Raw genomic sequence first — 24,256 nt, 5'->3', positions numbered from 1 at the left:
GTATCCCATCTGTATCTCATCTTGTATCCAGGCTGGAGTACTAGAGCCTCCATGTATCCCATCTGTATCTCATCTTGTATCCAGGCTGGAGTACTAGAGCCTCCATGTATCCCATCTGTATCTCATCTTGTATCCTGGCTGGAGTACTAGAGCCTCCATGTATCTCATCTGTATCTCATCTTGTATTCAGGCTGGAGTACTAGAGCCTCCATGTATCCCATCTGTATCTCATCTTGTATCCTGGCTGGAGTACTAGAGCCTCCATGTATCTCATCTGTATCTCATCTTGTATCCAGGCTGGAGTACTAGAGCCCCCATGTATCCCACCTGTATCTCATCTTGTATCCAGGCTGGAGTACTAGAGCCTCCATGTATCCCATGTGTATCTCATCTTGTATCCAGGTTGGAGTACTAGATCCTCCATGTATCCCATCTGTATCTCATCTTGTATCCAGGCTGGAGTACTAGAGCCCCCATGTATCCCACCTGTATCTCATCTTGTATCCAGGCTGGAGTACTAGAGCCTCCATGTATCCCATGTGTATCTCATCTTGTATCCAGGCTGGAGTACTAGAGCCTTCATGTATCCCATCTGTATCTCATCTTGTATCCCAGCTGGAGTACTAGAGCCTCCATGTATCCCATCTGTATCTCATCTTGTATCCAGGCTGGAGTACTAGAGCCTCCATGTATCCCACCTGTATCTCATCTTGTATCCCGGCTGGAGTACTAGAGCCTTCATGTATCCCATCTGTATCTCATCTTGTATGCAGGCTGGAGTACTAGAGCCTTCATGTATCCCATGTGTATCTCATCTTGTATCCAGGTTGGAGTACTAATGCCTTCATGTATCCCATCTGTATCTCATCTTGTATCCCGGCTGGAGTACTAGAGCCTCCATGTATCCCATCTGTATCTCATCTTGTATTCCAGCTGGAGTACTAGAGCCTCCATGTATCCCAATTGTATCTCTTCTTGTATCCAGTCTGGAGTACTAGAGCCTCCATGTATCCCATCTGTATCTCATCTTGTATGCAGGCTGGAGTACTAGAGCCTTCATGTATCCCATCTGTATCTCATCTTGTATCCAGGCTGGAGTACTAGAGCCTCCATGTATCCCATCTGTATCTCATCTTGTATTCTGGCTGGAGTACTAGAGCCTCCATGTATCCCATCTGTATCTCATCTTGTATCCTGGCTGGAGTACTAGAGCCTCCATGTATCCCATCTGTATCTCATCTTGTATCCCAGCTGGAGTACTAGAGCCTCCATGTATCCCATCTGTATCTCATCTTGTATCCAGGCTGGAGTACTAGAGCCTCCATGTATCCCATCTGTATCTCATCTTGTATCCAGGCTGGAGTACTAGAGCCTCCATGTATCCCATCTGTATCTCATCTTGTATCCTGGCTGGAGTACTAGAGCCTCCATGTATCTCATCTGTATCTCATCTTGTATCCAGGCTGGAGTACTAGAGCCCCCATGTATCCCATCTGTATCTCATCTTGTATCCAGGCTGGAGTACTAGAGCCTCCATGTATCCCATGTGTATCTCATCTTGTATCCAGGTTGGAGTACTAATGCCTTCATGTATCCCATCTGTATCTCATCTTGTATCCCAGCTGGAGTACTAGAGCCTCCATGTATTCCATCTGTATCTCATCTTGTATCCAGGCTGGAGTACTAGAGCCTCCATGTATCCCACCTGTATCTCATCTTGTATCCCGGCTGGAGTACTAGAGCCTTCATGTATCCCATCTGTATCTCATCTTGTATCCAGGCTGGAGTACTAGAGCCTCCATGTATCCCATGTGTATCTCATCTTGTATCCAGGTTGGAGTACTAATGCCTTAATGTATCCCATCTACATCTCATGTTGTATCCCAGCTGGAGTACTAGAGCCTTCATGTATCCCATCTGTATCTCATCTTGTATCCAGGCTGGAGTACTAGAGCCTCCATGTATCCCATCTGTATCTCATCTTGTATCCAGGCTGGAGTACTAGAGCCTCCATATATCCCAACTGTATCTCATCTTGTATCCCAGCTGGAGTACTAGAGCCTCCATGTATCCCATCTGTATCTCATCTTGTATCCAGGCTGGAGTACTAGAGCCTCCATGTATCTCATCTGTATCTCATCTTGTATCCAGGTTGGAGTACTAATGCCTTAATGTATACCATCTATATCTCATGTTGTATCCCAGCTGGAGTACTAGAGCCTCCATGTTTCCCATCTGTATCTCATCTTGTATCCAGGCTGGAGTACTAGAGCCTCCATGTATCCCACCTGTATCTCATCTTCTATCCTGGCTGGAGTACTAGAGCCTTCATGTATCCCATCTGTATCTCATCTTGTATCCCAGCTGGAGTACTAGAGCCTCCATGTATCCCATCTGTATCTCATCTTGTATCCAGGCTGGAGTACTAGAGCCTCCATGTATCCCATCTGTATCTCATCTTGTATCCCAGCTGGAGTACTAGAGCCTCCATGTATCCCACCTGTATCTCATCTTGTATCCCAGCTGGAGTACTAGAGCCTCCATGTATCCCATCTGTATCTCATCTTGTATCCCAGCTGGAGTACTAGAACCTCCATGTATCCCATCTGTATCTCATCTTGTATCCAGGCTGGATTACTAGAGCCTCCATGTATCCCATCTGTATCTCATCTTGTATCCAGGCTGGAGTACTAGAGTCTCCATGTATCCCATGTGTATCTCATCTTGTATCCAGGCTGGAGTACTAGAGCCTCCATGTATCCTACGTGTATCTCATCTTGTATCCCTGCTGGAGTACTAGAGCCTCCATGTATCCCATCTGTATCTCATCTTGTATCCAGGCTGGAGTACTAGAGCCTCCATGTATCCTACGTGTATCTCATCTTGTATCCCAGCTGGAGTACTAGAGCCTCCATGTATCCCATCTTTATCTCATCTTGTATCCCAGCTGGAGTACTAGAGCCTCCATGTATCCCATCTGTATCTCATCTTGTATCCCAGCTGGAGTACTAGATCCTCCATGTATCCCATCTGTATCTCATCTTGTATCCCAGCTGGAGTACTAGAGCCTCCATGTATCCCATGTGTATCTCATCTTGTATCCAGGCTGGAGTACTAGAGCCTCCATGTATCCCATCTGTATCTCATCTTGTATCCAGGCTGGAGTACTAGAGCCTCCATGTATCCCATCTGTATCTCATCTTGTATCCTGGCTGGAGTACTAGAGCCTCCATGTATCCCAACTGTATCTCATCTTGTATCCCAGCTGGAGTACTAGAGCCTCCATGTATCCCATCTGTATCTCATCTTGTATCCAGGCTGGAGTACTAGAGCCTCCATGTATCCCATCTGTATCTCATCTTTTATCCAAGCTGGAGTACTAGAGCCTCTATGTATCCCATCTGTATCTCATCTTGTATCCCAGCTGGAGTACTAGAGCCTTCATGTATCCCATCTGTATCTCATCTTGTATCCCAGCTGGAGTACTAGAGCCTCCATGTATCCCATGTGTATCTCATCTTGTATCCAGGCTGGAGTACTAGAGCCTCCATGTATCCTACGTGTATCTCATCTTGTATCCCAGCTGGAGTACTAGAGCCTCCATGTATCCCATCTTTATCTCATCTTGTATTCCAGCTGGAGTACTAGAGCCTCCATGTATCCCATCTGTATCTCATCTTGTATCCCAGCTGGAGTACTAGAGCCTCCATGTATCCCATCTGTATCTCATCTTGTATCCCAGCTGGAGTACTAGATCCTCCATGTATCCCATCTGTATCTCATCTTGTATCCCAGCTGGAGTACTAGAGCCTCCATGTATCCCATGTGTATCTCATCTTGTATCCAGGCTGGAGTACTAGAGCCTCCATGTATCCCATCTGTATCTCATCTTGTATCCAGGCTGGAGTACTAGAGCCTCCATGTATCCCATCTGTATCTCATCTTGTATCCCAGCTGGAGTACTAGATCCTCCATGTATCCCATCTGTATCTCATCTTGTATCCCGGCTGGAGTACTAGAGCCTCCATGTATCCCATCTGTATCTCATCTTGTATCCAGGCTGGAGTACTAGAGCCTCCATGTATCCCATCGGTATCTCATCTTGTATCCCAGCTGGAGTACTAGATCCTTCATGTATCCCATCTGTATCTCATATTGTATCCCAGCTGCAGTACTAGAGCCTCCATGTATCCCATGTGTATCTCATCTTGTATCCCAGCTGGAGTACTAGAGCCTCCATGTATCCGATCTGTATCTCATCTTGTATCCCAGCTGGAGTACTAGAGCCTCCATGTATCCGATCTGTATCTCATCTTGTATCCCAGCTGGAGTACTAGAGCCTCCATGTATCCCATCTGTATCTCATCTTGTATCCCAGCTGGAGTACTAGAACCTCCTTTCTATTGTAGTTTTCCCCAATAATCTCCTTTTCCTCTAATATTGTCATCACTTCCATAGATCATTATAGTCACATAGAAAGTTCTATTTGATTCCCGATGTGTTATAGATGATTGTATATCGTGTCCAGTCCAGTGTTACCCCACCAGGGTGCCTCCAGCTGTTGCAAAACTACAACTCCCAGCATGCCCGGACAGCCGAAGGCTGTCCGGGCATGCTGGAAGTTGTAGTTTTGCAACAGCTGGAGGCACCCTGGTTGGCAAACACTACTCTAGTCACTTACAGCGCCCCCTGCAGGATGGTTTTGGGGGGGGGGGGGGGGGGGGGGGTCCGTCCTCAGTGAAGGATGAGAAGTCGCAGTGAGAGGACAGAACCATAGAAATGACTTATATCCCTATAGGGGATCGGCTTATTAATGGCGCTCCCGAGTCCGCGCTCTGCCGTCACTGGCACTGATGGATCCAATCTATCACCGATGGTCACCTGACGTGTCCTAGAATTCCTGACTCTCCATGTCTGACAATGAATGAGGCTCCTCGGCGCCCCCTCCCCCCGTAATTTATATCTGGCGGCGGATTATTTATAGCAGGACAGCGGCCGACTCCCCGTACACTCATGCAAATTTGTTGGGTGACAACACTGAATTTCTGGAGACCCGGAATGTTTAAAAAATAATAGATTTCAATTTTAACACTTTTCTGCTTGCTGTCAGTGAATTGTGACAATTATTGCCATTCAGAACCTCGATTGGTCACAAACTTTTCAACAAACATTGAATAAAAAATAACAGTGCCCGTAGCATAATTAAATATATATAAATAACTTTGTAATATATCTTATCAGAGAAAGTATCTCTATCTTCTTTTATCAGGCTCCTTTCCTGCCTTCCTTCTGCTGAAATTGTCACTCACTATGAAAAACTTAAAGGGGTACTCCACTGGGAAAAAAAATTCTATTCTACCTACACCGATACATTGTAACAAACTGATAGGACATACATTTGTGCTGCTGCTGTCTAGACCAGTGTTTCCCAACCAGGGTGCCTCCAGCTGTTGAAAAATTACAGTTTGCAGCATGCCCAGACAGTCAAAGAGTCAAAGCCCACCCCCCCCCCCCCTTAGAAAAGGAGATCCTGTTTTGTAATATTTCTATAGCTCACCCTCAGTAGCAGCAGTATGGAGGACATTATTGGGCATTACTAAGCAGTGCAAGCTGTGAATCCAGTACTGGGGATGAAATCTACTTTAGCTTTCAGCAGCTTCTCTGCGTCTTCCTTTTTATCTCTTTCAGTCTGAAGCTGTTCCCTTTACCTCCTTCCCTCTCCATAGACTTCTATGGGCAGCTGTAAACTGATCCCTTAGTGAACTAATCTTTCTTGAGGTGGATTTAAAGGGGTACTCCACTGGAAAATAGAATTTTTTTTTAAATCAACTGGTACCAGAAAGTTAAACAGATTTTTAAATTACTTCTATTAAAAAATCTTAATCCTTCCCATACTTATCAGCTGCTGTATGATCCACAGGAAGTTCTTTTCTTTTTGAATTTCCTTTCTGTCTGACCACAGTGTTCTCTGCTGACACCTCTGTCTATGTTAGGAACGGTCCACAGTAGGAGCAAATTCGCATAGCAAACCTATCCTGCTCTGGACAGTTCCTGACATGGACAGAGGTGTCAGTAGAGAGCACTGTGGTCAGGCAGAAAGGAAATTCAAAAAGGAAAGAACTTCCATAGTATAACCGCTGATAAGTACTGGAAGGATTAGGATTTTTTAGTAGAAGTAATTTACAAATCTATTTAACTTTCTGGCACCAGTTGATTTAAAAAGAAATGTTTTCCAGTGGAGTACCCCTTTAAATCCACCTCAAGAAAGATTAGCTCACTGAGGGATCAGGTTACAGCTGCCCATAGAAGTCTATGGAGAGAGAAGGAGGTAAAGGGAACAGCTTCAGACTGAAAGAGATAAAAAGGAAGACACAGAGAAGCTGCTGAAAGCTAAAGGAAGTGTTAGAACTCATCCCCAGTACTGGATTCACAGCTTGCACTGCTTAGTAATGCTCTATAATGTCCTCCATACTGTTGCTACTGAGGGTGAGCTATAGAAATATTACAAAACAGGATCTCCACTTCTAAGGGGTGGGGGGCTTTGACTGTCTGGGCATGCTGGGAACTATAGTTTTTCAACAGCTGGAGGCACCATGGTTGGGAAACACTGGTCTAGACAGCAGCAGCACAAATTTATGTCCTATCAGTTTGTTACAATGTATCGGTGTAGGTAGAATACATCAGTCTAGACAAAAAGTATAATAAATTTCAGCGCTGTCCGGATAGTTTTTTTCAATGTATCAGCGCAGGTAACAACATGGATCAGTCAAGACAAGAGCAGCATAAAATTCTGTCCTGTCAGTTTGTTACAATGTATCAGTGCATGTAAAATGTATCAGTTTAGACATCAGCATGATAAACCTCTGCGCTTTCCTGATAGTTTTGTTACAATGTATCAGCGCAGGTAACAACATATATCAGTTGAGACAAGAGCAGCACAAATATCTGACCTGTCAGTTTGTTACAATGTATCAGTGTAGACAACAGCATCATAAACTTCTGCGCTGTCCTGGTAGTTTGTTACAATGTATCAGCAAAGGCAAACTGTATCAGTCAAGATAAGGGCAGCACACATTTCTGACCTGTCAGTTTGTTACAATGTATCAGTCTATGTAAAATGTAACAGTCTAGTCCAGTGTTTCCCAACCATGGTGCTGCCAGCTGCTGCAAAACTACAACTCTCAGCATGCCCGGACAGCCGAAGGCATGCTGGGAATTGTAGTTTTGCAACAGATGGAGTCACCCTGGTTTGGACACACTGGCCTAGACAGCGGCAGCACACATTTCTGTCCTGTCAGTTTGTTACAATGTATCAGCGCAGATAACCTATATCAGTCGAGACAAAAGCAGCACAAATATCTGTCCTGTCAGTTTGTTACAATGTATCAGTGTAGGTAAAATGTATCAGTCTAGAAAACAGCATCATTAACTTCTGCGCTGGCCTGGTAGTTTGTTACAATGTATCAGCAAAGGTAACCTGTATCAGTCAAGACAAGGGCAGCACACATTTCTGTCCTGTCAGTTTGTTACAATGTATCAGTCTATGTAAAATGTAACAGTCTAGTCCAGTGTTTCCCAACCATGGTGCTGCCAGCTGCTGCAAAACTACAACTCTCAGCATGCCCGGACAGCCGAAGGCATGCTGGGAATTGTAGTTTTGCAACAGCTGGAGGCACCCTGGTTTGGACACACTGGCCTAGACAGCGGCAGCACACATTTCTGTCCGGTCAGTTTGTTACAATGTATCAGTGTAGGTAAAACGTATCAGCCTAGACAACAGCATCATAAATTTCCGTGTTGTCCGGTTAATTTGTTACAATGTATCAGCGCAGGTAAAATGTAACAGTCTAGTCCAGCGTTTCCCAACCATGGTGCTGCCAGCTGCTACAAAACTACAACTCTCAGCATGCCCGGACAGCCGAAGGCTGTCTGGGCACGCTGGGAGTTGTAGTTTTGCAACAGCTGGAGGCACCCTGGTTTGGAAACTCTGGTCTAGACAGCGGCAGCACACATTTCTGTCCTGTCAGTTTGTTACAATGTATCAGTGTAGGTAAAATGTCCAACAGCCTCATACATTTCTGCGCTGTCCCGACAGTTTGTTACAATGTATCAGTGGAGGCCAGAGCAGCACAAATGTCAGTTTGTTACAGTGTATCAGTTCAGGTAACAGTAGCCGCACACGCTTCCATCCAGTCCTACAGGTGGAATGTATCGGTCTAAAATCCTGGCTGCTCCACATCACAAGGGGTTAACGCGTCCGGCGCTCTCGGTCACATCCTCGCCGTTCTTGTCGGGGGCCCGAGCTTTATGAGGCGGCATTTGATTTCCTCGGTGTGACAAGCGCTGACTCCGCAGAAGCGCCTGGCATTTGCTCAGCACATTTGCAGCAGCTAAGTGGAATTACAACCATTTCAATACATTTTACATACAAATTGGAAAGAAACTTTCCCGGCGCTCGCTTCCTCCCTGACTTTCTCTTCGGTGACTTTCCTCCGAGCTGCGCTAATGTCGCCGCGGAAAGGTCAGGCTAATCCAGAAAATTCAATCAACGCAAAATGGATTGATAGGGGGCTCCATTAATTTGGCTTAGTCGCAGGAGGTTGAAAGCCGGAATTGGTGTAATAAAATCCATCAGCGAACGCCGCGCAGCCATTAGAGCCATCACAAAGGACGCCATGTTTTTATTTTCATAATGGCTGAAAATGTCATTAGCAGTTTTTTTTTTTGTATTTTTTTTTTATTTAATTTAAATTTTATTTTTTTTTGTTTTATTAAAACAAAATATTTTGCAAATGAGAAATTCAATTTAGCAAAGCCGGTGACTGCGCCATACGAAGGCGAGAGCGTCAGCGACCTTGTACCTCGTCCTCCCGGGAGAGCGATGTATATACTGCCCCCCCCCCCCCCCCCGGTGATAATTGTATCAAAAATCATAACAAAAATAAATCAAATAAAACACTAAAGAGTCAAATGAAAGGAAATGTGGAGATAATAAAGATTTTATCAAGGTGAATTAAAAAGTTTCAAGAATAAAATATAAAAAAAACAGGATGTAGACGAAAAATCCTCAATTTATATTTAATTAGCTATATTATATATTATATTAGATCTATTATATCATATATTATATTACATTACATCTATTATATTATATATTATATTACATTAGATCTATTATATCATATATTATATTACATTAGATCTATTATATTATATATTATATTACATTACATCTATTATATCATATATTATATTACATTAGATCTATTATATCATATATTATATTACATTAGATCTATTATATCATATATTATATTACATTAGATCTATTATATTACATATTATATTACATTAGATCTATTATATTATATATTATATTACATTAGATCTATTATATTATATATTATATTAGATCTATTATATTACATATTATATTACATTAGATCTATTATATCATATATTATATTACATTAGATCTATTATATTATATATTATATTACATTAGATCTATTATATTATATATTATATTACATTAGATCTATTATATTATATATTATATTACATTAGATATATTATATTATATTAGATAGACTAAACATTTTGTTAAATTTCTGTATTTTATGTTTCTTCCCATGGAATTCAAAGTGGAAAATGTCATAAAAACATCACACTGGAGCGCGGTGAGAGGCCTGTCCAGTCTAAGGCTACAGTGCCTTGCAAAAGTATTCACTCCTCTCGACTTTTTTCGTATTTTGCTACATAAGTTGGCGAAGTGAAATCAGAAAAATATATAAATAAAACTGTTGTTTAGAAATAGAAAACAGAAAATTGTCATGTGCGTATGTATTCACCCCATTTGTTAGGAAGCCCATAAAAAGCGCTGGTGCAACCAATTACCTCCAGAAGTCCCATAATTATTGAAATGATGTCCACCTGTGTGCAATCTAAGTGTCACATGATCTGTCATTACATATCAGTGATTCCCAACCGGGGTTCCCCCGGCACTCCGGGGTTCCGTCAGGCCCTGCCCGGTGGTAACCGTGATGCTCCGGCAATTAAAATTTTTTAAATCTCCCACCCGGCCTGCACGCCTGTGAATCACAGTGGCGCGGGGGGGGGGGGGGGGGGGGGGTGGGAAGCCTGCATGCACGTTGCGTGTACGTGCGCCCGGCACACACAGCGTCCCCCTCTCCCCTGTGGCACTGTGAGCGAGTCACAGGCGCATAGGCCGGAAAGGGGATATATGCAATGGGGATGGTGCTTCAGACCATCCTCCCGGCCCAAGGACCCCCTTCCCGGCCCCCAGGACCATCCTCCCAGCCCCCAGGACCATCCTTCCAACCCCAGGACCATCTTCCTGGGCCCCCGGACCATCCTCCCGGCCCCCAGGACCATCTTCCGGCCCCAGGACCCCCTTCCCGGTCCCCAGGACCATCCTCCCGGCCCCAGGACCCCCTTCCCGGTCCCCAGGACCATCCTCCCGGCCCCCAGGACCATCCTCCCGACCCCCAGGGCCATCCTTCCAACCCCAGGACCATCCTCCCGGGCCCAGGACCATCTTCCGGCCCCCAGGATCATCCTTCCAGCCCCAGGACCATCTTCCTGGGAAGGAAATAAGATGAGAAAGAGTAAAGAATAGGGGGGGGGGGAGGGGTAGGTCACAGAAGATGTCTGTCAGAGAACCTATCTCAGGGATCCCATGTAGATAGAAACTTCGGGATGGTGTTGCTTAGAGAGGCCGTTAGGTACTTAAGGGAGCGCATCTCACGTATCCTAGCTAATAGATTGTCCTCCGACGGGGGGAGAGGACCCTGGTTGACAAGTGTAAGAGATCCAAGGGATCGGAGGGGACCACCACTCCCAGAACCATGTGAACCAACCTCCCCACCCGGGCCCAGAAGGGAACATGACCAAAAGATCAAAGGGCATGACCAAAAGATGTGAAAGACAGTACCCAAACCCACCCCACAGCGCCAGCACTGCGGGGGGATGTTGGGATTCAGTCTGTTAAGCAACACTGGAGTATGATACCAACCCATGAGCATCTTAAACTGCGTCTCTTTGTAGGCCGTGCAAATGGAGGCCCTGGACGCCTGTTCCCAAATCAGTTGCCACTGGGGGAGAGTGATGGGGGAATCCAGGGCCTCCTCCCAATAAGTCATGTATTTATGTGAGGGGGAGGGCTATCAGGAGGAGACAGCAGGAAAGAATATATACCAGAGAGAAGTCCCTTTGTCTGAGGACCACCCCTACACAGCCTCTGGAAAACCGTGGGTAAGGAGACGGTCAACGAGGCTTGTGACGGTAGTGACGAAGCTGCATGTAGTGGGCTTCCTCAGAGGCGGGTAGAGCCCAGCGAGTGGCCAAGCTAGCAAAAGAGGGAAAGACCGAGTATGGGGGTCAATGACATCCGCCCAACTAAAAAGTCCCTGAGAGCCCCATTCACGTATCATAGCAGAGGTCAGGCCGGGAGGAAAGTCAGGGTGATATAAAAAAGACTGAAGAGGGGAAAAAGAGGAGACTGAAGCGCCTAAAAAAGTATGACCAGACATAGCGGGAGAAGGACATTGGGCCCAGGAGAGGGCAGGTAGAGGAGGGGAGAGGGCTCGACCACAGGAAAGAGTTAGGATGAATAGGGGCCAATCACAACTTTTCCAACTCCATCCGTTTTCTGTAAGCATGGTACGTAGACCAGGCCGCCAGGTGACGAAGATCAGCTGCCCAATAATAAATTCCAACATCCGGGACGCCCAACCCCCCAGGGGAACGACCGGCCAGCATCACGGACATTGGGAGATAGTTGCGTTTGGCATCCCAGATAAACCGAAAAACAGCCGACTGAAAAGAGCGTAGCACTGCGAGGGGGACCCAAACCGGTAGGGTCTCAAAAAAGTAGAGCAACTTCGGGAGGATTGTCATTTTTACTGTGGCAATACGCCCCCAAAAAAGAGATAAATTGCGTTCTCCAACGATCCATCAAAGCATGCAGCTCTCGGAAAGATTAGGATAGTTAACAGAGTACAGGGAGGCATAGCTAGGGGAGAGCAGTACCCCTAGATAGGGGATGGCCGAAGGAGACCAGCGAAAAGAGTAGTTAGATTGCAGGAGGGAGGTCAGCGAGGGAGGGAGATTAAGGGGCATAGCCTCAGATTTAGAGAGGTTGACTTTGTAGCCAGAAACAAGACCAAAGTTGTGGAGAAGCTTATACAGAGAAGGCAAGGACAGAAGGGGGTTAGTAAGAGCAAGATATCGTCAGCAAAAAGGCCGAGTTTAAAGGCCCTATCGTGGATCAAGGTGGCAAGGGGTTCTATACATAAGGCAAAGATCAAGGGGGATAATGGACAACCCTGTCTGGCCCCATTATGTGGAGTAAAAGTAGGAGAGGAGGCAGAAGGGAAAAAACAGCTCAGCTTTATTAAGGTACTGCACCCTCTTCCCCCTGTCACCCCTCTGTTACCCCCTTTCACTCTTGTCCGCACCTGTCACCCATGTTCACCACCCCTCTGACCACCCCCCAGTCTACCCCCCATCACCAATGTCCAACCCAACATTGTACATAGGACAACAATAAGCCGTACGCTCCATAGAGTTGGGCTTTATGGCAGAAGAAGCCATTACTCTCAGCCAAACACAAAAAGGCACGTTGTGAATTTGTGAACAGGCATGTGGGAGACTCCCAAAATGTATTGTGGTAGCGGGGTGTGTAGTGTGATGAGGGCAGATGTTGTTACCCTAGGGGCAGATGGCATTAACCCCTTGTATTCGTGATGCCAGGGCATGGTTTAGCCTATAACCGCCTGAAGATATACCGCAGGATCCTGGGCGAGGCACGGGGGCAATAATGACTCCGACGCCAAGTTACGGACAACGTTATCTTTACTGAGGGTAGACGGATGGTAAAGTCTATACAGTTCAGCCAGGGCCCAAGGAGGTGACCAGTGACGCAGAGACCTTAAGGGCTTGCTGGGACTTGTAGTAGGACTGGACAATTGAATGCAGACCACGCTGACCTGACAGATGACAGGGACTGACTTGATTCATAAAGCTGTGACTTTATCTTACTTGACTTGATGGCGGCTGCAGGACTGGACTTTGAGGTCTCCAACACTCTGGACACACACACTAGACAAGACTGCACTGGACCTCAGCAGGAGAGAGAGAAGCTCCACCCAGGGCTTATATGGGGAGACTAGCAGGGAGCCCATAGGTCACTGTATGGGGGAGACTAGCAGGGAGCCCATAGGTCACTGTATGGGGGAGACTAGCAGGAGCCCATAGGTCACCCTGGGGATCACCTGGTCACTGGTACCTCCTGGGTAACAATCACATGACATATCACATAACTCTTAACCCCTTAAGGACCAGGCACGTGCTCATACGTCCGTGGGAATTTTGGTCCTTGCTGCGCGCCGGGCGGGGACCGAACGGGGGTGACTGCTGTTATCGATCAGCAGGCACCCCGTGCAAATGCCCAGGGGGGTCATCAGACCCCCTCATGTCGGCGATTGCCGCAAATCGCAAGTGAATTCACACTTGCGATTTGCGGCTATTCCGGGTCATACGGGTCTATGGTGACCCGGTGACCCGGAATATAACGGGGATCGCGGTTGTCCAAGACATCCACGATCCCCCTGAACTGATAGGAGGGGTGGCAGGGGTGCCACCCCTCCTATCCCTGCTATTGGTGGTCTAGATGCAACCACCAATAGCAGATCGGGGGTGGGGGGCTTTACTTTCGGTTTCCCCGTTCTGCCCACCCACAATAGGCGGGGCAGAACGGGGAACCGACAGAGGACCGGTGCCGACGTCCACTTACCCTGCGGGCGAGGCTGCGGGTGACCATCGGTGGAGGAGATTGGAGTCCGGCGATGTCATGCGGCTGGCTCCCTGGATCCGACGGAAGCCGGTAAGTTGCCTAGCAATATCTGGAGGGTACAGTTTGAGACCACTATACGGTGGTCTCTAAACTGTAACCCTCCAGATGTTGCAAAACTACAACTCACAGCATGCCCAGACAGCTGTTTTGGCATGCAGGGATTTGGAGAAATACGACAGGGCTCCGAAGTGAGAGAGCGCCATGCGCATTTGAGGACTAAATTAGGGATTGCATAGGGGTGGACATAGCGGTATTCTACAAACAGGGTGCCTCCAGCTGTTGCTAAACTCCCAGCATGCCTGGACAGTCAGTGGGACTGTCCAGGCATGCTGGGAGTTTAGCAACAGCTGGAGGCACCCTGTTTGTTCGGAGCCCTGTCGTACAGCTGGAGGGCCACAGTTTGGATATCACTGGCAGTGATCTCTAACTGTGGCCCTCCAGATGTTGCAAAACTGCAACTCCTAGCATGCCCAAACAGCAGTTTGCTGCCTGGGCATGCTGGGATCTGTAGTTCTGCAACAGCTGGAGGTCCACAGTTTTGAGATCTCTAAATTGTAGCCCTACAGATGTTGCAAAACTGCAAATCACAGCATGCTCAAACAGCTGTCTCGGCATGCTGGGAGTTGTAGTTGTGTACCTCCAGCTGTTGCATAACTACATCTCCCAGCATGCCATTTGGCGATCAGTACATGCTGGGAGTTGTAGTTTTGCAACAGCTGGAGGCACACTGGCTGGTAAATTCTGAGTTAGGTAACAGAACCTTACTGAAGGTTTTCAAACCAGTGTGCCTCCAGCTGTTGCAAAAGTACAACTCCCAGCATGCACTGTCTGTCAGTGCATGCTGGGAGTTGTAGTTTTGAAACAGCTGGAGGTTTGCCCCCCCCCCCCCATGTGAACGTACAGGGTACATTCACATGGGCAGGTTTACAGTAAGTTTCCTGTTTCAAGTATGAGCTGCGGCAAATTTTTCGCCGCAGCGCATACTCCTAGCGGTAAGCTCACTGTAAACCTCCGCCAGTGTGAACGTACCCTAAAAACACTACACTACACTAACACATAATAAAGGGTAAAACACTACATATACACCCCCTTACACTGTCCCCCCAATAAAAATGAAAAATGTATTGTACGGCAGTGTTTCCAAAACGGAGCCTCCAGCTGTTGCAAAACAACAACTCCCAGCATTTCCGGACAGCCACTGACTGTCCAGGCATGCTGGGAGTTTAGCAACAGCTGGAGGCACCCTGTTTGTAGAATACCACTATGTCCACCCCTATGCAATCCCTAATTTAGTCCTCAAATGCGCATGGCGCTCTCTCACTTCGGAGCCCTGTCGTATTTCAAGGAAACAGTTTAGGGCCATATATGGGGTATTTCCGTACTCGTGGAGAAATTACACTACAAATTTTGGGGGCTTTTTCTCCTTTTACCCCTTATGAAAAAGAAAAGTTGGGGTCTACACCAGCCTGTTAGTGTAAAAAAAAAAAAAAAAAAAACACTGACATGCTGGTGTTGCCCCATACTTATATTTTCACAAGAGGTAAAAGGAAATCCCCCAAGATTTGTTACGCAATTTCTCCTGAGTACGGAAATACCCCATATGTGGGTGTAAAACGCTCTGCGGACGCACAACAAGGCTCAGAAGTGAGAGCGCACTATGTACATTTGAGGCCTAAATTGGTGGCTGATTTACTGCGGTTCTGACATAAACGCAAAAAAATAAATACCCACATGTGACCCCATTTTGGAAACTGCACCCCTCACGGAACGTAACAAGGGGTATAGTGCACCTTAACACCCCACAGGTGTTTGACGAATTTTTATTAAAGTTGGATGGGAAAATGAAAAAAAAAAAATGTTTTTCACAAAAATGCTGGTGTTACCCAAAATTTTTCATTTTCACAAGGGAAAATAGGAAAAAAGCCCCCCAAAATTTGTATCCCCATGTCTTCTGAGTAAGAACATACCCCATATGTGGATGTAAAGTGCTCTGCGGGCGAACTACAATGCTCAGAAGAGAAGAAGCGCCATTGGGATTTTGAAGAGAAAATTTGTCCGGAATTGAAGGCCACATGAGTTTACAAAGCCCCCATAGTGCCAGAAACAATGGACCCCCCCCCACATATGACCCCATTTTGGAAACTACACCCCTCACGTAATGTAATAAGGGGTACAGTGAGCATTTACACCCAGCCAAAGGCTGTCCGGGCATGCTGGGAGTTGTAGTTTTGCAACAGCTGGAGGCACCCCTGGTTGGAAAACACTGACCTATACTATATACTAACTACTATATAGTCCAACATTCTGAGAGTTTTAGTTTTGCAACAGCTGGAGGCACACTGGTTGGGAAACACTGGTTTAGAATCTATAAGAAGATTTTGTTGTGTGTGTGTGTGTTTTTTTAATACTACCATATAGTCCAACATGCTGGGAGTTGTAGTTTTGCAACAGCTGGAGGCGCCCTGTTGGGAAACATTGAACTATACTATATACTACTATATAGTCCAACATGCTGGGAGTTGTAGTTTTGCAACAGCTGGAGGCACCCCTGGTTGGAAAACACTGATCTATACTATATACTACTATATAGTCCAACATGCTGGGAGTTGTAGTTTTGTAACAGCTGGAGGCACTCCTGGTTGGGAAACACTGACCTATACTATATACTACTATATAGTCCAACATGCTGGGAGTTGTAGTTTTGCAACAGCTGGAGGCACCCCTGGCTGGGAAACACTGACCTATACTATATACTACTCTATAGTCCAACATGCTGGGAGTTGTAGTTTTGTAACAACTGGAGGCACCCCTGGTTGGGAAACACTGACCTATACTATATACTACTATATAGTCCAACATGCTGGGAGTTGTAGTTTTGTAACAGCTGGAGGCACCCCTGGTTGGGAAACACTGACCTATACTATATACTACTATATAGTCCAACATGCTGCGAGTTGTAGTTTTGTAACAGCTGGAGGCACCCCTGGTTGGAAAACACTGACCTATACTGTATACTACTATATAGTCTAACATGCTGGGAGTTGTAGTTTTACAACAGCTGGAGGCACTCCTGGTTGGGAAACACTGACCTATACTATATACTACTATATAGTCCAACATGCTGGGAGTTGTAGTTTTGTAACAGCTGGAGGCACCCCTGGCTGGGAAACACTGACCTATAATATATATTACTTTGAAGTCCAACATGCTGGGAGTTGTAGTTTTGCAACAGCTGGAGGCACCCTGGTTTGCAAACACTGGTCTAGACAGCAGCAGCACACGTTTCTTCGCTGTCCTGATAGTTTGTTAAAATGTATCAGTCTAGACATTGTAGTCTCGGGGGTCTGACCGCTAAGCTGGACTGGGGGGGGGGGGTCTGACTGCTAAGCTGGACTGGGGGGGGGGTCTGACTGCTAAGCTGGACTGGGGGGGGGGTCTGACTGCTAAGCTGGACTGGGGGGGGGGTCTGACTGCTAAGCTGGACTGGGGGGGGGTCTGACTGCTAAGCTGGACTGGGGGGGGGGTCTGACTGCTAAGCTGTACTGGGGGGGGGGGGGGTCTGACCGCTAAGCTGGACTGGGGGGGGGGGGGGGTTTCTGACCGCTAAGCTGGACTGGGGGGGGGGGGGTTCTGACCGCTAAGCTGGACTGGGGGGGGGGGGGTTTCTGACCGCTAAGCTGGACTGGGGGGGGGGGGGGGGGTCTGACTGCTAAGCTGAACCCTGGAACCCTGCCTTGCTCAGTGAGGAGCGCGTCGTCTACTGCCAGATGACATGCGCTCAATTCATTTCTATGGGAGCGCTGATGATGCCCGGGTGCTGCACTCAGGTCTCCTTGGAGCTCCCGAAAAAATGAATGGAACGAGTGTCGGCTGCAGCACGCGCTCCTCACTGAAAGCCGGGAGATCACGGGGGTTCCCAGCAGTCAGACGCCCGCAATCAGCTACTTATCCCCTAAGCTCCAGTGGATAGGGGATAAGTTTTTTACTTGTTAAAGGGGTACTCCGGTAGAAAACTTTTATTTTTTTAAATCAACTGGTGCCAGAAAGTTAAAGTTTTTTTTTTTGCTAGCCCGTTCCCCCCCCCCCCCCCCCCCCCCGCTACGGCACTAGCCCGTTCCCTCCCCCCCCCCCCGCCCCGCATACCCCGTTCCCTCATTACACTTGCAGTTACTGCAGAGTCCGGCAGCGGGCGTGCAGGGAAAGCGGCGGCAACGAGGCGGCGGCGATGTGTGGGAGGAGTGGCCTCACAGCCAGTGGCCGGGGAGCCAATGCGCTCGCTCACCCCTGTCTGATTGACAGGCAGGGAGCGAGTGCAGCCTAACTGAAAAAGGACTGATTGCTGCTCCAAAATCAGTCCTTTTTCAGTAGCCGGTTTTTAAATGTAAATTAAACCTTTTTAATGAAAAAAATAATAATAAAAGTATATTAGAGATATGTTGTAGTACATAAGTACAACAACATATCAAAAAATAAAGTTGGTGACAGTGCCCATTTAAGTTTTTTTTAACCTTAAAGGGGTTGTTATCCAGGAAAAGCTTTTTTTTTTCCATATCAACTGGCTCCAGAAAGTTAAACAGATTTCTAAATCACTTCTATTAAAAAATCTAAATCCTTCCAATAATTATCAGCTGCTGAAGTTGAGTTGTTCTTTTCTGTCTAAGTCCTCTCTGATGACAAGTGTCTCGGGAACTGTCCAGTTTAGAAGAGGTTTGCTATGGGGATTTGCTTCTAAACTGGGCGGTTCCTGAGACAGGTGTCATCAGAGAGCACTTAGACAGAAAAGAACAACTCAACTTCAGCAGCTCAAAAGTACTGAAAGGATTAAGATATTTTAATTAGAAGTAATATTAACAAATCTGTTTAACTTTCTGGAGCCAGTTGATATATATAAAAAAGTTTTTTCCTGGAATACCCCTTTAATTACCAGGCTCTTTTTTTTTATTTTTTTTTTATTTGACATGTGTCCCTTTAAATGGTAATAACTTTAGAACGCTTTTTCTGATTGGAGCGATTCTGATATCCTTTTTCCGTGACATATTGTACTTTATATAAGGGGTGCATTTTTGTTGACACATGCAGAAATTTTAGTGAAAAACTCAAAAATATTGTGAAAAACTGGAAAATTTCTGGCATTTAGAATTTTTTTATGGTGTACACTGTGCGGTAAAAGTGATGTTCTATTTATTCTGTGGGTCGGTAAGATTATGGCGATACCATTTTATCGCTTTCTATGTTCTTTTTCCTTTTCTGAGCAAAATTCTTTTTCTGCCATTCATTTTTCCAACAGCCGTAACTTTTTTATTTTTTGTCCGACGCCATTGAGTGAGGGCTTATTTTTTGCGGGATGAGCTGTACTTTTCAATGCTATAATTTTTGCGATACTTGATACCTTTTGATCTTTTTTACTCCGCTATTTGTACCAAAATTGGCGAATTTTGGGCTTTTTTTTATTTATTTTTTTACGGTGTTCAGTGTACGGGATAATTTACATTATAGTTTTATAGTACATGTCACTATGGACGTGGCAATACCTATTATGTATATGATTTGTGTTTTTGATCTTTTTTGGTAATAATACAGGGGAGAGCGCTCCCCCTGTCAACACCATAGATGCCATGATAAGGATTTTTCACAACATCTATGGGGTTAAAGCTGCCGGGACCGGTGGGACTCCGGCTGTGATTGACAGCTGGGTCCTGCCGCCGATCTGCCGGAGATCGCTAGGAAGTATGCATATGTCCCAGTGCGCGAACGTGTTGGATGCTGGGACGTATGCATACGTCCTATAGCGGGAAGGGGTTAAAAAAAATCTTAATCCTTCCAGTACTTATTAGCTGCTGAATACTACATAGGCAATTATTTTCTTTTTGGAACACAGAGCTCTCTGCTGACATCACGAGCACAGTGCTCTCTGCTGACATCTCTGTCCATTTTAGGAACTGTCCTAGAGCAGCATATGTTTTCTATGGGGATTTTCTCCTACTCTGGACAGTCCTTAAAATGGACAGAGATGTCAGCAGAGAGCACTGTGCTCGTGATGCCAGCAGAGAGCTCTGTGTTCCAAAAAGAAAATAATTTCCTCTGTAGTATTCAGCAGCTAATAAGTACTGGAAGGATTAAGATTTTTTTAATGGAAGTAATTTACAAATCTGTTTAACTTTCTGGCACCAGTTGATTTAAAAAAAAAGTTTTCCACTGGCGTACCCCTTTAAGCTAGGTTCTGATACTGTATTTAGGTTATGAGCTTGGTTTGATACTGTATTTATGTACTTACCTCAGTTCTGGTACCAAGCTTGATTCTGGCACAATATCCCTGTATTGAGCAAGGTTCTGATGCTGTATTTATGTACTAACCTCAGTTCTGGTACCAAGCTTGATTCTGGCACAATATCCCTATATTGAGCAAGGTTCTGATACTGTATTTAGGTTATGAGTTTGATCCTACAGCTCTAATATAATCCTGTAATGATACGCTACCTTTTGGATTTGAGGTTGTACGGCATGTACACATATATACATAGGTCTTTATATAACAGGTAAGTTTAACATAGTGGCTGTCGGTAGGTATGTATAGTACGCTTATGAAATCTTATACATAATGTGGTGTTCCAGTTACTATTTATTTAGCTCCTTCATTGTTATATATTGTATTGTTGGGATATTGTATGGCAGAAATATATCAGCTAAGTAGGAAAAAACTACTTGTGGTCACAACATCTAACTACCAAGCTATGCCCAAAGACAGTGTGCCGCAGCTGCTGCAGAACTGGCGGTTGGTAATTAATCCCCCACTCCCCCCCCCCCCTTGTGATGTCAGCAGAGAGCTCTGTGTTCCAAAAAGAAAAGAATTTCCTCTGTAGTATTCAGCAGTTAATAAGTACTGGAAGGATTAAGATTTTTTAATAGAAGTAATTTACAAATTCTGGCACCAGTTGATTAAAAAAAAGAGTTTTCCATCCTTTAAATGGGCACTGTCAGATTTTAAAGGGGTACGCCCATGACATTTTTTTTTTTAAATCAACTGGTGGCAGAAAGTTATACAGATTTGTAAATTACTTCTATTGAAAAATCGTAATCCTTCCAGTACTTATCAGCTGCTGTATGCTCCACAGGAAGCTCTTTTCGTTTAGAATTTCTTTCCAGTCTGACCACAGTGCTCTCTACTGACACCTCTGTCCATTTCAGGAACTGTCCAGAGTAGGAGCAAATCCCCATAGCAAACCTATCCTGCTCTGGACAGTTCCTGACACGGACAGAGGTGTCAGCAGAGAGCACTGGGCTCAGACTGGAAAGAACTACACAACTTCCTCTGTAGTATTCAGCAGCTGATAAGTACTGGAAGGATTAAGATTTTTAAATAGAAGTAATTTACAAATATGTTTAACGTTCTGGCAACAGTTGATTTAAAAAAAAAATTTTCACTAGAGTACCCCTTTAACACTTTTTATATGTTGTACATCTTGGCAAAACAATAGTTTTTTATACTTCTTTAAAAAAAAAATCACATCTTATTGAAGAAAACTGCCTTTAACCCCTTAAGGACTCCGGGTTTTTCCGTTTTTGCACTTTCGTTTTTTCCTCCTTACCTTTTAAAAATCATAACCCTTTCAATTTTCCATCAAAAAATCCCTATTATGGCTTATTTTTTGCGTCACCAATTCTACTTTGCAGTGACATTAGTCATTTTACCCAAAAAATGCACGGCGAAATGGAAAAAAAATCATTGTGCGACAAAATCGAAGAAAAAACGCAATTTTGTAACTTTTGGGGGCTTCCGTTTCTACGCAGTGCATATTTCGGTAAAAATGACACATTATTATTTTGTAGGTCCATACGGTTAAAATGATCCCCTAATTATATAGGTTTGATTTTGTCATACTTCTGGAAAAAATCATAACAACATGCAGGAAAATTTATACGTTTAAAATTGTCATCTTCTGACCCCTATAACTTTTTTATTTTTCCATGTACGGGGCGGTATGAGGACTCATTTTTTTGCACCGTGATCTGAAGTTTTTATCGGTAGGATTTTTGTTTTGATCGGACTTTTTGATCACTTTTTATTCATTTTTTTAATGGTATAAAAAGTGACCAAAATACGCTTTTTTGGACTTTGGGGGGTGATTCAAACTTTTATTAGGGAAGGGGTTAAATGACCTTTATTAACACATTTTTTTTGCAGTGTTATAGGTCCCATAGGGACCTATAACACTGCACACACTGATCTCTTATACTGATCATTGTTATCCCATAGGGACCTATAACACTGCACACACTGATCTCTTATACTGATCATTGTTATCCCATAGGGACCTATAACACTGCACACACTGATCTCTTATACTGATCTTTGTTATCCCATAGGGACCTATAACACTGCACACACTGATCTCCTATGCTGATCACTGGCGTGTATTAACACGCCTGTGATCAGCATTATCGGCGCTTGACTGCTCCTGCCTGGATCTCAGGCACAGAGCAGTCATTCGTCGATCGGACACCGAGGAGGCAGGTAAGGGCCCTCCCAGTGTCCGGTCAGCTGTTCGGGACGCCGCGATTTCACCGCGGCGGTCCCGAACAGCCCGACTGAGCAGCCAGGTCACTTTCAGTTTCACTTTAGAAGCGGCGGTCAGCTTTGACCGCCGCTTCTAAAGGGTTAATACCGCACATCGCCGCGATCGGCGATGTGTGGTATTAGCCGCGGGTCCCGGCCGTTGATGAGCGCCGGGACTGACGCAATATGATGCAGGATTGCGGCGCGATCCCGCTTCATATCGCGGGAGCCGGCGCAGGACGTAAATATATGTCCTGCGTCGTTAAGGGGTTAAAGATCCCAACACTAGGGGTCCCTGTACCTCCTGGAACACTGATGAGTCCCACAGCAGCATGAGCGTGTCCAAGGGTCATGGACATGTGATGGCTGATTGACAAGGCTGCAGGAGGAACACAGCCTGCAGCAATACTGCTGTAACACAGAGTTTTACCAATCATGTGCCTCCAGCTATTGCAAAACTCAAACTCCAAGCATGCATGGACAGTCAAAGAATATCTGGGCATGCTGGGAGTTGTAGTTTTTCAGAAGCTGTAGGCACACAGCTGAGGGCAACACTGCTGTAAAAAAAAAGAGTTATCCAAACACTGAGAGTGAGTGAGTGAGAGTGAGTGATGGGGAGGAGTCATCACAGTGTAGGCTAGAGAAGGACACGCCCCCTCCCTTTGTGAAGATGAAAAATACATTGAGCAGCTGTAATATTTTATTTTTTACTGGAATATGGGTGATAGATACAAGTTACATGTACATGATCAGGAGGAGGTATTGAGAGACATATAACAGTTTAATTTTTTTGTGGGATCTGACAGGTACTCTTTAAAAAAGGAAAAATAAAATGATTTAAGATCTGCAGCTGCACACGATCTACTGGACTTACGGTATTATATATTATATATATGATATCAATAAATCCACAGCGGAAGAGCAAAATAAATGAATGCATTATGGGCTATGGACCTCCTAGAGGACGCACCTATATGTGTTGGCTATCCGCAACCAGAGACCCGCCGGTAATGGTGGACAACAGCAATCAAGCTAATGCTCCCCATTAACCCTTCAGATCCTGTGTGCGATACTGAATACAGCAACTGAAGCATTACGGGGGCTTTGAGAGACTCATCAAACCACTCGATATCGCTGGGGTCCGATGAGTTAAGATGGCGGCCGGAGCTCCACTCACCTGCTCCACGGCCGCTCCGGTGATCTTCTTTTATGGTCAATCAATAGTTTGCCATAAATAATCCACAATGGGGACCTAAAACTAAAAAGTAATTAAAAGTGAATAAGCCCCTCCCCCGATAAAAAAAATTTAACCACACCCTTATTCTATTTTACAAGTAGCTCTGCTCTCTCCCTTGTAAGCTGTGACATCACGTCACAGGCTCTCAAGGCAGTGTGTTCCGTCCTTCCTCCCCTACCAGTGGTATGAAGAGAGAGCAGGTATTACTGCTAAGCAAATTATGACTCGTTAGATAAGGCAGCCGGAAACTTTTCCCAGTCGTAGAAGTTTCCGGCAGAACGGGCTCCCTGCTGCCTTATCTAATGAGCCATAAATCTAATGATCACATCGCTGGTTTTGTTCTGTGCTGACAAGAGGGGAGAGGGGAAGATAGACCAAGCCAACTGCTTTAAGAGCCTGTGATGTGATGTTACAGCTTACAAAGGGATCTGTGCACTATGGCTAATAACATTATATTAGTAAGCTGCTTTATTATACTTATTGACACCAAACACAGGTTTGCACTACTTTTAAAAACCCTCGCCGTATTTGTTTAAGTTCATCGCCATGTTTATGATCAATGCTTGCTGTCAGTGAATGAAAAAAATGT

This window comes from Hyla sarda, chromosome 8 (genome assembly GCF_029499605.1).
Source record: "Hyla sarda isolate aHylSar1 chromosome 8, aHylSar1.hap1, whole genome shotgun sequence".
Taxonomy (NCBI): Eukaryota; Metazoa; Chordata; class Amphibia; order Anura; family Hylidae; genus Hyla; species Hyla sarda.
This window is presented reverse-complemented; position numbering follows the sequence as displayed.